Source organism: Tamandua tetradactyla, chromosome 22, assembly GCF_023851605.1.
Source record: "Tamandua tetradactyla isolate mTamTet1 chromosome 22, mTamTet1.pri, whole genome shotgun sequence".
NCBI classification, from domain to species: domain Eukaryota; kingdom Metazoa; phylum Chordata; class Mammalia; order Pilosa; family Myrmecophagidae; genus Tamandua; species Tamandua tetradactyla.
In genome coordinates this window covers 32,972,655-32,990,031 of record NC_135348.1, presented here as the reverse complement: position 1 = coordinate 32,990,031, position 17,377 = coordinate 32,972,655, and the positions used below count along the sequence as shown (strand labels likewise).

The 17,377-nt window shown below is 36.3% G+C and overlaps 1 long non-coding RNA gene across 1 annotated transcript in view; it reads right to left on the bottom strand.

Moving 5' to 3' along the window:
- LOC143666096 (uncharacterized) overlaps positions 1–17,377 on the bottom strand; it is a 65,086-nt gene that overhangs the window by 4,173 nt on the left and 43,536 nt on the right. The window contains exon 4 of the long non-coding RNA XR_013167389.1: positions 6,154–6,325. This is a non-coding gene — a long non-coding RNA (uncharacterized LOC143666096). The remainder of the gene's footprint in view (positions 1–6,153; positions 6,326–17,377) is intronic.

Below are 17,377 nucleotides of genomic sequence, written 5' to 3'. Positions count from 1 at the left end.
GCACTCATTTGATGTTCATACCAGAATAGGTTATTGGGGATTCTTAACAATATGCTATTTTTCTGTTAATGGTGCTACATGTTGGTAGTATTTCATACAGTGCCCTAACATTGTTTTCTAAGAAAGAGTATCTCATTTCAACCCATGCACATTTTTTAGTCCAGAAAGTTACTGAACACAATTTAAGGTCTTCTGGCGTTTTGGCCCATAATAATCATGTCACAAAACTTTGTTTAGATATATATTCTAGTATAAATTTAGATCCTGGTACTCTGAGTGCTAGTATCTGATAAGTTGCAGTTGCGTTTTTTTTTGGTTGTTGTAAAGTGAATTCATGTTTTTCTCCCTAGGTGTCCGTTTTTCTTTTTGTTGTTGTTTCATATATTGGGTTCAGCAGTATAACCTATATGGAGCATATACTCTTTCCAAATACACTTATAATTTTGTTGCCTTTCCTTGGTATCGGATGGTTGTAACTGTCATAATTTGCTTATGATTGGATGTAGTATGGTCAGTCCTTCTGAGGACCACCACATTCCAAAAGCTTTCACAGTAGTATCCATACCTTATACCTTATAGTCATGCCTTTTCCTGTTAAATGGGTAATTATTTATAGTCAAGTGTTCTCCTGCTTTCTTTTGTCTATTTCCAACTATACTGATGTCATCAATATAAGATAAAATAGTATCCTGTTATGGATGTGTGTTAGAAAATGTAAGTGAATCTTGTGTCAACCAGTGCATACAATTACTGGGATATTAATACATTCTTGTGGTAATGTGTTGAACATATTTTGCCTTTCTTCCCATGAGAATGCTGTCATGAGCTAGTTTTGGCTAGCAATGGTTATTGCAAAGAGCATATCACTAAGATCTATGATAAAATACCATGCACCTTTTCTTGTCATAATTTTATTAACTAGTGTACCAATATCTGGTAGTAAGCCTTCCAGTTTAGGAGCCTTACTGAGATCTCTAAAATCTATAGGGAATCTTAAGGTCCACGTGATTTTTGAATCACACAAGTGACATTCGTATAAGGTGAGATGGCAAGTGTTATGCTTTCTGCTAATAGCTCTTGTATATTTATAGTAATAACCTGGAAACCGCTTTTTAAATTACATTGTGGGGTAATAATTACTCTACTTACATCTGGCAGCATACTCTACTCACATCTGGTAGCTAAATAAACAGCAGTTTATTTAGCCTTTGCTAATGCAACTGTCCTTATTTCTATGTACATGTGGTGCCTTAATGTCCATTACCAATATGTTTTCTAAAGCTGGTACTGGCATTTGGCTTTCTGGTACTATATCTTCAATTACAATATTTATATTAACCCAAGTTCCTGTACTAATTTTTTTCACCCAGACCTTCAATATAACCTTTTTTTTTGTTATTTGCTTCATCTTTATTAATTTGGCTTTTAATCATTAAAATTTGGAATCTAGTATCTACTAACATGAAATGTTATTCATATTCACGTTTATCCTTAGAAATGGCCATCCTCGCATTTGGCTGATTACCTCTGGCTTTGACCAAGGGATGGAGAATGCAGAGTCCCTGTAGCAAGATGAGGTCTCTATGTATCTCCATCTTTCTTCTTGTATTTCTTTCCTTAGTGCTCTAGATATGTAAAGGGTCCTAGATGGTCTAATGTTCTGTCTTGATTTACCATCACCATTGTTTCTAAATGGTGCTCTTCTCTGTCTAAATTCCCCATTTCTATTTTTGAAGGGATTCCTAAAATATTGCATCCCATTTTCTTTCTGCATTTTCCTCATTGGTATAGGTGTTTCCTGTTTTTCATTCAGGATTAAGTGAGGGTGGTCTCATTGGTTTTTCAAATGTAAACAGTGCTCTGAATGCATACTTTTTATTTTGACTTAATTATTTAGCAGTTCTAATTACACCAATTAATTTGCCAATTTTATCAGCCCTTGTGAACTATGTGAATAGAGCTATTCTCTCATGACTTGGTGCAGATCTTAGTATAATTTTCTTAATTTGCTTCTGCTTCTAATGGACTATCAGTATCACCATCATAAATCATAGTCAATAGCTCCAGCTTCATCAAGAGTTAATGGCATTCCCAGCAGAGGACCAAGTCCCAGTTTACACTACTGTTAAATTTGGTAAGGACCATCTTAATTTCTATTCCCGACACAGCCAATCAATCAGTGATCATTCTTTTTCTGGATGTATTTCTCCAAAACTTCTGAATATTTGATTCAGCCTCACATCATTAGATATGTTTCTTAATTGTATTAATTCACTTTCTGCTAGTGGCAAATTGCATCCTCTTTTCGACCATGGATCTAACAGCCACTGTGTTTCAGTTGTTTCTTCATTTTGTGAGAATCCTTGCCTTAATTGTATGATTTCTTGTTTGGTAAATGCCCTTTGCTCTGTTGTTGCAGTAGGGCACCATGTCATTACTGTTCTCAGTAGCTCTACCTGCAATGATGGCTCTTGCTTCCCTGCCTTCCTATTTATGTGAGTCATCCAGTCAGTCCTTTTTTATAGCCTCACAGGGGATCTGTGTCCACATCTAAAGCAAATGGGTTGGAATTTGGGATGGGCCTTTTAAGCACAATCCTTTGAACTAGGATTTTAGCTCCTTTAGCTATAGGGTGTAGCTGTTCTGGTTGGGTGATTAAGCTGACATCCGAACCATCGCTAATACTAAATCTCTGTGAAGGCCTTTGGTAGTTAGATTCAGTTGTCAACTTGGCCAGGTGAAGGCACCTGGTCTGTTGCTGTGGCCATGAGCCAATGGTACGTGAACTTCATCTGTTGCCGATTTACATCCGCAGTCGGCTAGGAGGCATGCCTGCTGCAATGAAGGACGTTTGACTTAATTGGCTGGTGATTAAATGAGAGACTGCAATGTAGCACAGCCCAAGCAGCTCAGCATTCCTTGTCTCAGCACTTGCAGCTCAGCCCAGGCCTTTGGAGATGCAGAAAGAAGTCACCCCAAGGAAAATTGTTGGAACCCAGGGACCTGGAGAGAAGGCCAGCAGAGAGCATCTTGTGCCTTCCCATGTAAGAAAGAACCTCAGTGGAAAGTTAACTGCCTTTCCTCTGAAGAACTAACAAAATTAATCCCCTTTTATTAAAAGCCAATCCATCTCTGGTGTGTTGCATTCCGGCAGCTAGCAAACTAGAATAGGGCCTTTATATACCACCAAAGGTCTTCATTTTTTTTACTCCATAGTTTTTACCTTTTTAATTGTTTGAAAAGATTTTTACATATTTTTAAAAATATTCCCCAACTTTTTCATCAGGTTATCCCTTCAAATGTAAATGTCAATTAAAATAAGAACACATAAAATTCCAAAAAAGACAGTGAGAATATATCTAAATAAGAAATTTATGTTCTATAGATTGATTCAGGTGTTAGGCTTTACAAGTATCATTCATGAGATTCTTCTTTATTCCAGCAGATGTTCTGATAGCATCTGTTTCTAACTTGTGACTAGTTGTCCCTTTCACAGGACTCTTTTTTAAACTGGCATGTACCCAGGTGGCACCCAAACATCGTGTGGTCTGGAGACCAACTAATTCTTACCTTCTATAGGGTTCTTTGATTGTTTTTTGTAAATTTTTTTGTATTTGGATTTCAGATAAAATTATTATAGTTGTAGTGTGGTAGCAAGATAGTCATGTCAGCACTGCAAAACTTCCAAGTATGCCAACTGTCATATGATTTTAGAAAATTTGTCATAAAGTGACCTGAGAAGTGATCATAGTTGAACTAGATTCGGCACAACCATAATTTGGATGTTCAGTGCAATTTATTTGCTTGCTTAATTGTAAGCTGCCAATACAATCAATACTTAATAACCAGGTCAAGGACACAACTCACTTAAGGTGGAAACTACCAGAGTCCCTAAATTCCTTCAGCCTGAGGACTGACCCAAGGCGGATCGGTACCTTTAAGGAGAGGTCTCGGGTGTTGGTCTGATGCTGAGTCCAGAGGACCAGAAATGGTCAGCAGGCACTGGTCAAGGTTTGGATGCCAGAGCAGCAGTACTGGTTAACAAATACTTCTCATATATCAGATTTATATAATATGCTGCAAACCTGGCAGCATACCATGGACGTTGGAGCTGAAAGTCAGGGCAATGGGGGTGGGGTGGGGGGTCAGTATACCTGGCCCTGATGCCCAGTGGTGTGGCAGCTGCACTGGTTTTTACACCTCAAAGGTCTCGTCTCTGATGCCTTTTAAAGGGTCTGTCTTTCTGGCAATGTGATTACATTCTGTTTGTTGTCAACATGTTTACTGTATTTAAGGGATTCAAGATCATTAATACCATTTTAATACACAACACTTTTTTACTCTCTCCCTCCCACTTTTCTTGTTTTCTCTCTTCTTCCTTTTTCATTCCTTCATTTAACCCTCTTGTTGCTTCTTTTTCTTGTTTCACTTTATGCTTCCTTCTCTTCCTCCCTTCTCTCGCAAGATTATTATTCTATTTTTCTTCTGCAATCAGCAGTTTCTGCATAATGCATTTTCTGACCACCATTTATACATGGAAACTTAGGAATATATAAAGCATCCCATGGGATGCAGCTGAGTCATTTATAGGAAGAGCAAGTAACATTTTTGCTCTTTCATCTAGCAAATGGGGTAACATGACATCATAATTTCAAAGAAATGCATTTTCTTTCCAGTAATACCCCAGAGAGATTTCCTTTATGGAGTCCTACCTCGGGACAAGAAGTTTCAAAATTATGCATAAATAAAGGTCTCAACATGTTTGGTAGAAAATGTACAAACTTATTTTCCAACTAAAAATTGTCTTTAATTTGATTCAGAAATTAATTGACCAGCTACCACATACAAAAGAACTGTCTTAGCTTGAATAAATGATTTTAAAGTTCTGTGCTCTTGAATACCCTATACTCTTTCAACCAATTAAATTAAAGGCAATCTTTATTTCTTATAAGCAGAATGTCTGAGTTTAAGCAGAGTATTCAGTTTTTAAATTAAATATGGTTATATCTCCCCTCCCCCATCTTAGTAAATTTTTGTATTTTCAAAATGGTGCCACAAATCTTTTTCTCCCAATATTGGTTAATAAATACTACCCATTCATCATACTTGTAATAAAAATAGAGGGTTTTTATAATAAAATTGAGGGAGGATAAAAAAGAAAATGGATATTTATTTCAAAACAAATAGAAATACAGATTCTGTGTCTTCCAAATATATATACACATATTTAGTCACTTTTAAACTATGTAGTAAGTCAGCCATAAACACATTTACGAAAACACTATTTACTAGTTAATGGAATTTCCATCTAGACATATTTTAACATGTCAGCATTGGAATCTAATTTGTAAGATGCGTTTAAAAAGTCAAACAATGCATAGAAATGTATAAAGAAAGCAATGCCTGTCACTCATGATAATAAGGTTTATAAGGGAAGGTCAATGTAGAAATTTGTCATGCGTGTTATTAGAGCAGTATATCACAGTGTGTCAGGTGTAAACACTGATTTGAAAAGCAAAATAAAAATGTTGGAAATTTTCTTGAATATTTAGCACTTAACTGTGTCTTGGTGGGCTCCAAAGGAAGCACTTTATTGTTTTTCCTTAATCCATCCTGGAGCTGACAGAGGTTCAAGTTTCAAGTTACAGTTTGCATGCTGTGCTTGAAGATGACAAAGCTCAATAAAACAACTATTTCAAAACCCATATCTCATCCATTATTAAACCTATGAAAAGAGTTTTAATTTCCGGTGCAATTACATAGTGAAATGTCATACTCTGGATGAAAAAAGATTAATTGCTTTTGATAAAGTACTGTGTATTTTTATTTGACTTTTTGGACATCCATTTAATGTAGTAATATCATTTCCATCTGATGTGCTTCATATCATAGAGAAGTATTGTGCATGGAAAATACTGTTTAATTATTTTCTTTTCTCGTAAAGGAATAAGAATAAAATATTAATGCTTCTTGGCTCAGAGAACCATGAGCCACACTTTATTTTTTAAATCACATTGGAGACTTATAAATGAGCAATAGCAAAATATAATTGATGAATTTTGCAAGAAATTCATGATTACCTCAAATAACATTTATATGTCATGTGTAGATGCAAATTACAATTTCTATCATTTGTATTTGTTTTCTACTTACCAATGATTATTTAAGCAATCCATAACAATGACCGTCACTTTCTTCCCATCAAAAATATGACATCAATTTATTCTCTCATGAAGGCTAAACTAACAGCAAATGAATCTTCAGGAAAGTGAATTGTTGAAATGCTATGAGCCCTGCTCTGTATAGTTAAAGAAGCATGAAGCCCCTGTAAGAAAAGGAAAAGCATTTGAAAAAATGTGAGCTAAGGGACAATTGTAACATTTGACTTCTTCCAATCAGCCTACTAGATGCTAGGTGTCATAGAATATAATTATTGTCTTGTGTCCCTGAAAAGGGCTTGAATAGGCATTTGACAGAAAAATAATAATTTAACAATAGCACCTTTCCACATAGAAAGTATAATTTTATATTTGCTTAGACTCAATTTTCAAGTGCCCATTTTAACTGAGGTTAAATAGGAAAGCATACAAATGTGGAATAATATGCATAGAACATTCTGAATAATTATAATACAAGGAAGGCACAATGCTATTTAATTGCTAACAGTATAACATGTTTCCCAGTTTTTCCCTCTGGCTATTGTGTTGTTGGCCAGGAATGAGTTTGATGAGTGTATATGCTAGGGAAATCTTACACAGGGTATCATCCAAAAAAATAGGGGATTGTCAGTTTTAAAATCAGAACTTTACTTTTCCAGAATTACAAATCAACTGGTTGTCATTTTATAGCCAACGTTTTCTTTCCTTGTGCTGATTTTTAAAAAAAGGAAAACTGGAAAAGAAATCAACATTAGAAAGATGGACTTTTCAGACGTGATAGGCAAGACCGTTTTAGAGACAGCATATTAAGAATGAGAAATAAAATCTCATTGTTAATTTACCATTTTGAAGTAGTTATTTAAATAAAATGGAAACAAAAAAATGTAATTTGCATGTACCTGTCTTTATTTGTCAGTAATAATATACGAGCCCCATTGCTGGTTTTTAAGGAAATGTAATATGGTGATATCAATCCTGAAAATGTGAATTGAAAACTGTTACTCAATTTCATTTTTGTGTAAATTTAATCCTGTACTTCATAGTTTAAAAGGAAAAAAATGTATACACTTATATAACCTTTAAGAATTACTTTCAAATCTCTACATGGATTTCTATAACAAATATTATACATAGATTGGTTAATAGGATGCAGCTCAAATATCTGAGCTCACTGTAATACGGAAATTGAGAAGCTTTTCATTTGAAATCATACACTATGTTTCAAGATGATGTTTAATCTTTGAGTATAAAAAGTTGAAATATAAATGCGTTAGATTCTTATGTATCTGCAAAACATTCAACCATAGCTGTGATTATCCACTTTAATTTAAAAAAATTCCATAAACACTGCAGTTTCTGAAATTTAAAAATGCACAGATAAATGCAATAGAAATACGAAGATTTATCACACCATTGCTGTTTAATTTTATATCTTTGCTTTACCCATGGTAGAGCATCTACGTAAAAAGTAGAAAGTAGAAGGAATGGAACACATGCCAGGCAAAAAAATAATTCAATAATATATTCAATATCTTGGCTACTAAACATTTATCCTCAGCTTTGTTTTAATGTAATTGTTTCTGAAATCTGCTAAACAAACTGTCACTGTCCCAAATGAATCCAAATGTATCCAAATGTATCCTTGTATGTGTAGGACAAGCCAAAGGCTCATATGGCCATTTTGCCAAGCTCATCACAGTGTTTCTCACTGACACGCATTCCTGTTATCAGACCTGGGTGCTGATAAATTATATCACACTCAAAAATAACCTATTCTAGAGAACATAGTTACTTGAAAAAGACTGTCCATTTTAACAGATGCCGAAATAAAATTTGTATATTCCGTTGGACCAAGAAAAAAAATCAAGATTTTTCAAAGGTGATGGGGCAATGAGTTCACCGGTAAGCCAACCTGGTTGCTCTCAACTTTGTTTCTGGGAAGTTCTTTTTATCGCAGGCCAATTGTAGGAGGGTTCTCAGAGAGGATTTTTCTTTAGCCTATAATTTGCCTCAGGTAATTGCTAAGTACCTTTATCCATCAATTTAGGAGTTTATTTAACAATGCATCTTTTTAAAATTGATGTCTACTAGCAGTTCCTTGAATTAGGAGCCCAAATACTATTCATATCATGGTTCTTGAACTGATCCTTGGCCTTGAGAATTCCAGCTCTTAGCAGAATGGATAAAGTACCTTTATCCATCAATTTAGGAGTTTATTTAACAATGCATCTTTTTAAAATTGATGTCTACTAGCAGTTCCTTGAATTAGGAGCCCAAATACTATTCATATCATGGTTCTTGAACTGATCCTTGGCCTTGAGAATTCCAGCTCTTAGCAGAATGGATAAAGTACCTTTATCCATCAATTTAGGAGTTTATTTAACAATGCATCTTTTTAAAATTGATGTCTACTAGCAGTTCCTTGAATTAGGAGCCCAAATACTATTCATATCATGGTTCTTGAACTGATCCTTGGCCTTGAGAATTCCAGCTCTTAGCAGAATGGATAAAGTACCTTTAGCCATCAATTTAGGAGTTTATTTAACAATGCATCTTTTTAAAATTGATGTCTACTAGCAGTTCCTTGAATTAGGAGCCCAAATACTATTCATATCATGGTTCTTGAACTGATCCTTGGCCTTGAGAATTCCAGCTCTTAGCAGAATGGATAAAGTACCTTTATCCATCAATTTAGGAGTTTATTTAACAATGCATCTTTTTAAAATTGATGTCTACTAGCAGTTCCTTGAATTAGGAGCCCAAATACTATTCATATCATGGTTCTTGAACTGATCCTTGGCCTTGAGAATTCTAGTTCTTAGCAGCAGTCTTCAGATTTGGCCGCCTCCATTTCATCTCTGCCATCTCTCGATCTCTGCTGCCTCATGGAATAACAGTATAGGCTGTGGTGAGGTGGCAGAACCTGCACCCCAGGCTGTTTCACTGTAGGTGTAAATTATCTGCTTGGTCAAGAATCCTCAGTTGGAAACTCAGTTTTATAACCCAGAGCTCTTCTCCAATCTTATTTAGCTCTAAAAAATTACATCTCTCATTAATTTTGTTGATGCCATATTGGAACACATTCTATGTGCTTAAAATTGATTAAGAGGATTAAACAATTACTTCCTTAGAATAAGCTTAGGTATTTAACTATTATGCCATCGTGTTTAAAGTGTACCACATTATATTGGGTTCAAAATACATATGAAGGCTAATGGAGGGCAAGGACATGTCCTATTAAATTTCTTGGCATCAACTCATTATGAATGCATATATATAGCTATTAAATTATTTTTCATTATTTATTCTAAACTTATTGGAGTTAATATCCAAATTATTAATTTTAACTTGTATAAAATATAAAGTATATATTTTCATTTCTGCAGATTTATTTTCATATATTACTATATGAAATCTTTCAGTAAGACTGAAGTCCATACAATATAGATACCTTGATTTCAGTTTTCATTTTTATTAATTTTTGGTTTGTTTTAGGTTCCTAGGTGCTTTAAAGCAGACACCATGAAATAGCTTGGCTTAAACCATGGAGCTTTATTTGCAACTCCAAACCACCATGATCCTTCTTTTTAAAAAAATCTACTTGAAATGAGTAGGAGTCTTTACTATGAGATTAAGTATTATTTTTATTAATACTTTAAGAAGGTAGAGGCTTTCTCAAATGGGAAAACAATATTTAAAAGTTGAATATAGAAACACTATTGATGAAATAAGGCAAAAAGTATTTAGTTTTAAGACATTCATTGTCGTTGATATTGATCTCACTGCTAAATGCTTATTAGATTTTAGATCATATGCTGCAATATTTAGAATTTTGTCATCTCATTTCTATTCCATGTTCAATATTTTAGAAATATATATTTAAGTCAGATATCTAAAGCTTGCCTCTCCCCCTTTGCCATCTCAGTTATTCCACACAATTTCTTTCATCAAATAAGCTAGAAATTTAAATATCACAATATTCCTCTTTAAAACAGTTTCCAATTTTCACTTTAAAATATAAATTCTTACATGCCTCATATTTCTTTAATTCCTAAATGCCCTGAGCTAAGAGCTTTTGCCCATATGGTTTCTTCTGGCTTTCCATAACTTTCCTTTTTCTCTGTCTTTACATGAACCACAATTTGCATCATTTGCAAATGCAAATTTACAAATGCAAATTTATAAAGCATTTCCTCAGACTTTCCCTCTCAGGAAATATGTCTACCATCTTGTCCCCAGAGTTCAGATGATTGCTTGACACATAATGGATAATCATGGATCACTTTCACATAACTACATTTAGGTATAAGCCCTGGCACCCCAAGGGTTCAAAGTGTGGGGTGATGGAAGCTGTCTCACAGGTTCAGGCAGATTCTACAGAATCTGTAGAGAGCTTAACAACGATAATAAAGCAACTAAATGTCTGCCTTCTTTGAATTATCACATTATACCAACAATTCTAAACAGCTTTAATGATAAAATTATCTTCCATGGGAAAATTTTCTGGTGATATTAGTTCTAAGTAATTGCTGTGATTACTGTTGCATTTTAGTAATATATACGTAAACGTCAAATTCATAATGTTTATTTTTCTTTAAAACACGTTGCATTATACAAAGAAGTTAATTTGTACAATTCTCATTTATGTAGTTAGTCCCCAATAGATACAGATCCAGCTACATTTATTTGTTTTTTTTGAAAAAGTTGGTGATGGTTCAGAATCATTCAAGTTCACGTTGAAGGAAGGTTATGACTCTAACTATGGTCCTTGAGTAGACTTGAAATAAACACAGGGTTTGTAAACCTGAAGTTACTGAATATGAGATATTTCAACTCTGTCATTCTATACAACTGTTTGGAATTATTTTAGAGTTTAATATTTAAAATGGTAAAACAGTCTGAAGTAAGTTATATATTTCCTTTGTAAAAAAAAAAAACACCATAATAAAACTATTACTTTTTTGTAAAATTTGTTTTATTTTTTCATATAAAAAAAGTCAAGAATGGAAACTGCTCACATCTATATTCTTTTCTGGTTATTAATATTATTAGTTTAACTCCATGGTAATGATGCAGGTGGGTGTTAAGAAATGATCCATGCCAAGCATAAGTTCAAGTTCTGAATTTTGCTGTCATTATGACCTTGGGAATAGCATCTAACTTTTCTGAGTTTCATATTATCCCCTATATAGAGTAGCCACTGAATGTCTGTCTCCTTTGCAGACTCACTATGAAACAACATATAGAACTGCTAAAAAATATGCTCACTTTTGCATCAGGGCAGTTGGTCAATGAGAAGTTTCTCAGGTGTGTGTTTCATGACATGGGCACTTTATTCTCTACTGGGATTCTATGAACCATCTGCATATGAATCACATAAAGTGTTGCAAAAAAATTAAAGATTTTGGTCCTTCCTAGAGTTAGGAAGTCTTTGGTTTAGGCTTTCGGTCTTTCACATTTCATGAGGAGATAGTCAGGTGATTCACAGTATGCTAATCTATACTTAGAGTCATATAGAAGCATTGAAACTAAGATGCAGCTAGATTTTAATTCTCTTTTACTTAAATCATCTGTCTACTTATACATTTTGTTTAATCATATATCTTGGAATATGCATTCCATTTCAGCAAGGTGAAAAAAGATTCTTCCACAAATATTTTTGAAAACTGGAAATGGAAAAATAATTGTTTTTACATTAAGTAATCAGCTATCAAAAAGAATTATACATATGCATGCATACATTCATAAGTATTATAAGAACATTTAAATTTGAAATATACATTTCATAAGTTATCAAAAATTCAAAAATGTATTTATTTTATAAGTTACCAAGGTATACTGAAAGCAACAGCCACCCATTCTTCTTTTTAGTAGAGGTGCTGTAATTTTTATCAGAGTTTGGTCAGGTTTGCATAACACAAATAAAGTAATAAACTGTTTATATGTAAGAGGAAACACCTACCAGGACAGGATTAGAAAAGATTGAAACTGAGTAAAGAAAAATCTCTATATACTGAGGTGGCAAGTTTTGGGAGATGGCTGCTCAAAGCAGCTGAGTTTAGGGAGATGAAGTGTTGAGATCCTACCGCCCTCCAGCATTCAGCATGCACCTTAATAAATTGTGTATATGTGTATGCCTCCCTCATGAGATCAGAGGAGACATCATAGTCTATTGACTGTGACATGTACATATGGAATAGCTTTATTATAGGACATTATATTGTTATTGAACTGAAAATATGGATGCAAATATCATGTTGTTTAAAGTATGTTCTGAAGCATCAGATAGACCTGGGTTCATTTTAACTTCCACCTCTGCCACCTATTAACTTTGTTACAAAAATAATTTTAACTAGCCACTTCTTGCCTTGATTTCTTCATTTATTTCAGGGCATATAATCAAGACCCAATTTATATTGAATAGACTCAAGTATATAAAGTGTCGTCATAAAATGACCATTCGTAAATGACTCAAGATTTTCATTTCAGGCAAATCTATCATCATTATTAACATAAATAAAAAATAAACTATGTAAGTTTCTCTATTACAGGAAAACAAAAACACTTAAAAAGCAAATATCATTGCAAAGGAAAGTTAGTTAGTCTGAATCCCTGATGTTATTCCTAATCTATAATAACTGTATGACAACTGGAAAAAAAAATCTTGATTAAAAAAAAGCACCCAATGAGACTTCTTAAATCACAAACTCATTTTGTTCTGGAATTATCCTTAAAGAACTAGGAATTTACAAGATTCTGTTTTTACATTAAGTGATTGGCTATCAAGAGTAATTTTACAGTTTCTCCGCCGGCCCGCCGCGCGGCGCCCACGCCCCGCAGCAGCCGAGCCGCCCGACCTCCTTCTCCCCTCTCTTTCTCCGCCGGCCCGCCGCGCGGCGCCCACGCCCCACAACAGCCGAGCCGCCCGACCTCCTTCTCCCCTCTCTTTCTCCGCCGGCCCGCCGCGCGGCGCCCATGCCCCGCAGCAGCCGAGCCGCCCGACCTCCTTCTCCCCTCTCTTTCTCCGCCGGCCCGCCGCGCGGCGCCCAAGCCCCGCAGCAGCCGAGCCGCCCGCCCTCCTTCTCCCCTCTCTTCCCCCTCCTGCTCCGGCTGCTCTCCAACCACCACGGTGCCCTCTTCCCCCGCCTTCACCGTGCTCCTCCGCCACCAGCCTCGACAGCCTTGCCGCCCTCACCTTTCCTCCTCCAGAACAGCTACTGGGGGAGTGGAGATAATACAGAGCAGCTCCCGGAGCCACGACGGAGATCAAAGGGACAGTGGACCCCATCCTGGAACGGCTGACTATCTGGGAGAACCAGCTCCGGTGAGATCACCAAGGGGCACGGGCTTTCCTGGGTGGGACGACAAGCGACCGGAGTCCCTCCCTTCCACCTTCCTGGGCCAGCTGGTAGAATTGGACAGGCGGTCCCCTTAGGCCGCGGCGGCTGGTGCCCCCACCACACGAGGCCCCCTGGAACAACTGAGATAGTTGGGTCGGAAACCCCCAGACTGCGGAGAACAGTGACCGGGGGATCCCTTCCAAACACGTGACTCCCCCGTCGGCTGGGAACAGTGTACTCTCCCGGGCTGCGACAGCTGGCGCCCTCCCGCCACGCTTGGTGCCCCACGCCAACTGGCTAATTTGGCCGGACGCTCTCCTGTGCTGCGACGGCCGGCGACCCTCCCCACGTTTGGAACCCCGGGCCGGCTGGCATTCTTCCAAGACGCTTAGGTTGCCGAACCTCCCCTACGGCGAGAGTTTTCCAGAGTTGAGGGACCCACAGCAACTTTCGCTGGTGGAACCCACAGACAGGCGTGTGCCACGAGCGCCACCTACTGGGCAGGATAGGAAGAACAGAACCCAGAGATTGCGCAGAAAAATCTTTCAAGCTGTGGGGTCGAACACCCGGGGAAATCTGACTAAATGCCCAGACGCCAGCAGAAGATAACGGATCACGCTCAGAAAATTGAACATATGGCCCAGTCAAACGAAGAAACCAATAGTTCAAATGAGATACAGGAGCTGAAACAACTAATGCTGAATATACGAACAGAAATGGAAAACCTCTTCAAAAACGAAATCGATAAATTGAGGGAGGACATGAAGAAGACATGGGCTGAACATAAAGAAGAAATAGAAAAACTGAAAAAACAAATCACAGAACTTATGGAAGTGAAAGATAAAGTAGAAAAGATGGAAAAAACAATGGATACCTACAATGACAGATTTAAAGAAACAGAAGATAGAATTAGTGATTTGGAGGATGAAACATCTGAATTCCAAAAAGAAACAGAAACTATCCGGAAAAGAATGGAAAAATTTGAACAAGGTATCAGGGAACTCAAGGACAATGTGAACCGTACAAATATACGTGTAGTGGGTATCCCAGAAGGAGAAGAGAAGGGAAAAGGAGGAGAAAAACTAATGGAAGAAATTATCACTGAAAATTTCCCAACTCTTATGAAAGACCTAAAATTACAGATCCAAGAAGTGCAGCGCACCCCAAAGAGATTAGACACAAATAGGCGTTCCCCAAGACACTTACTAGTTAGAATGTCAGAGGTCAAAGAGAAAGAGAGGATCTTGAAGGCAGCGAGAGAAAAACAATCCGTCACATACAAGGGAAACCCAATAAGACTATGTGTAGATTTCTCAGCAGAAACCATGGAAGCTAGAAGACAGTGGGATGATATATTTAAGTTACTAAAAGAGAAAAACTGCCAGCCAAGACTCCTATATCCAGCAAAATTGTCCTTCAAAAATGAGGGAGAAATTAAAACATTCTCAGACAAAAAGTCACTAAGAGAATTTGTGACCAAGAGACCAGCTCTGCAAGAAATACTAAAGGAAGCACTAGAGTCAGATACAAAAAGACAGAAGAGAGAGACATGGAGAAAAGTGTAGAAAGAAGGAAAGTCAGATATGATATATATAATACAAAAGGCAAAATGGTAGAGGAAAATATTATTCAAACAGTAATAACTCTAAATGTCAATGGACTGAATTCCCCAATTAAAAGACATAGACTGGCAGAATGGATTAAAAAACAGGATCCTTCTATATGCTGTCTACAGGAAACACATCTTAGACCCAAAGATAAATATAGGTTGAAAGTGAAAGGTTGGGAAAAGATATTTCATGCAAACAACAACCAGAAAAGAGCAGGAGTGGCTATACTAATATCCAACAAATTAGACTTCAAATGTAAAACAGTTAAAAGAGACAAAGAAGGACACTATATACTATTAAAAGGAACAATTAAGCAAGAAGACATAACAATCATAAATATTTACGCACCGAACCAGAATGCCCCAAAATACGTGAGGAATACACTGCAAACACTGAAGAGGGAAATAGACACATATACCATAATAGTTGGAGACTTCAATTCACCACTCTCATCAATGGACAGAACATCTACACAGAGGATCAATAAAGAAATAGAGAACCTGAATATTACTATAAATGAACTTGACTTAACAGACATTTATAGGACATTACATCCCACAACAGCAGGATACACCTTTTTTTCAAGTGCTCATGGATCATTCTCAAAGATAGACCATATGCTGGGTCACAAAGCAAGTCTTAACAAATTTAAAAATATTGAAATCATACACAACACTTTCTCGGATCATAAAGGAATGAAGTTGGAAATCAATAATAGGCGGAGGGCCAGAAAATTCATAAATACATGGAGGCTCAACAACACACTCTTAAACAACAAGTGGGTCAAAGAAGAAATTGCAAGAGAAATTAGTAAATACCTAGAGGCAAATGAAAATGAAGATACAACATATCAAAACTTATGGGACGCAGCAAAGGCAGTGCTAAGAGGGAAATTTATTGCCCTAAATGCCTTTATCAGAAAAGAAGAAAAGGCAAAAATGCAGGAATTAACTGTCCACTTGGAAGAACTGGAGAAAGAACAGCAAACTAATCCCAAAGCAAGCAAAAGGAAAGAAATAACAAAGGTTAGAGCAGAAATAAATGAAATTGAAAACATGAAAACACTAGAGAAAATCAATAAGACCAGAAGTTGGTTCTATGAGAAAATCAACAAGATTGATGGGCCCTTAGCAAGATTGACAAAAAGAAGAAGAGAGAGGATGCAAATAAATAAGATTAGAAATGAAAGAGGAGACATAACTACTGACCTCACAGAAATAAAGGAGGTAATAACAGGATACTATGAACAACTTTACGCTAATAAATACAACAATTTAGAAGAAATGGACAGGTTCCTGGAAAGACATGAACAACCAACTTTGACTCAAGAAGAAATAGACGACCTCAACAAACCAATCACAAGTAAAGAGATTGAATTAGTTATTCAAAAGCTCCCTAAAAAGAAAAGTCCAGGACCAGACGGCTTCACATGTGAATTCTATCAAACATTCCAGAAAGAATTAGTACCTACTCTCCTCAAACTCTTCAACATAATCGAAGTGGAGGGAAAACTACCTAATTCATTCTATGAAGCCAACATCACCCTCATACCAAAACCAGGCAAAGATATTACAAAAAAAGAAAACTACAGACCAATCTCTCTAATGAATACAGATGCAAAAATCCTCAATAAAATTCTAGCAAATCGTATCCAACAACACATTAAAAGAATTATACATCATGACCAAGTAGGATTCATCCCAGATATGCAAGGATGGTTCAACATAAGAAAATCAATTAATGTAATACACCATATCAACAAATCAAAGCAGAAAAATCACATGATCATCTCAATTGATGCAGAGAAGGCATTTGACAAGATTCAACATCCTTTCCTGCTGAAAACACTTCAAAAGATAGGAATACAAGGGAACTTCCTTAAAATGATAGAGGGAATATATGAAAAACCCACAGCTAATATCATCCTCAATGGGGAAAAATTGAAAACTTTCCCCCTAAGATCAGGAACAAGACAAGGATGTCCACTATCACCACTATTATTCAACATTGTGTTGGAAGTTCTAGCCAGAGCAATTAGGCAAGAAAAAGAAATACAAGGCATCAAAATAGGAAAGGAAGAAGTAAAACTATCACTGTTTGCAGACGATATGATACTATATGTAGAAAACCCAGAAAAATCCACAACAAAATTAATAGAGCTAATAAATGAGTACAGCAAAGTAGCAGGCTACAAGATCAACATTCAAAAATCTGTAGCTTTTCTATACACTAGTAATGAACAAGCTGAGGCGGAAATCAAGAAACGAAT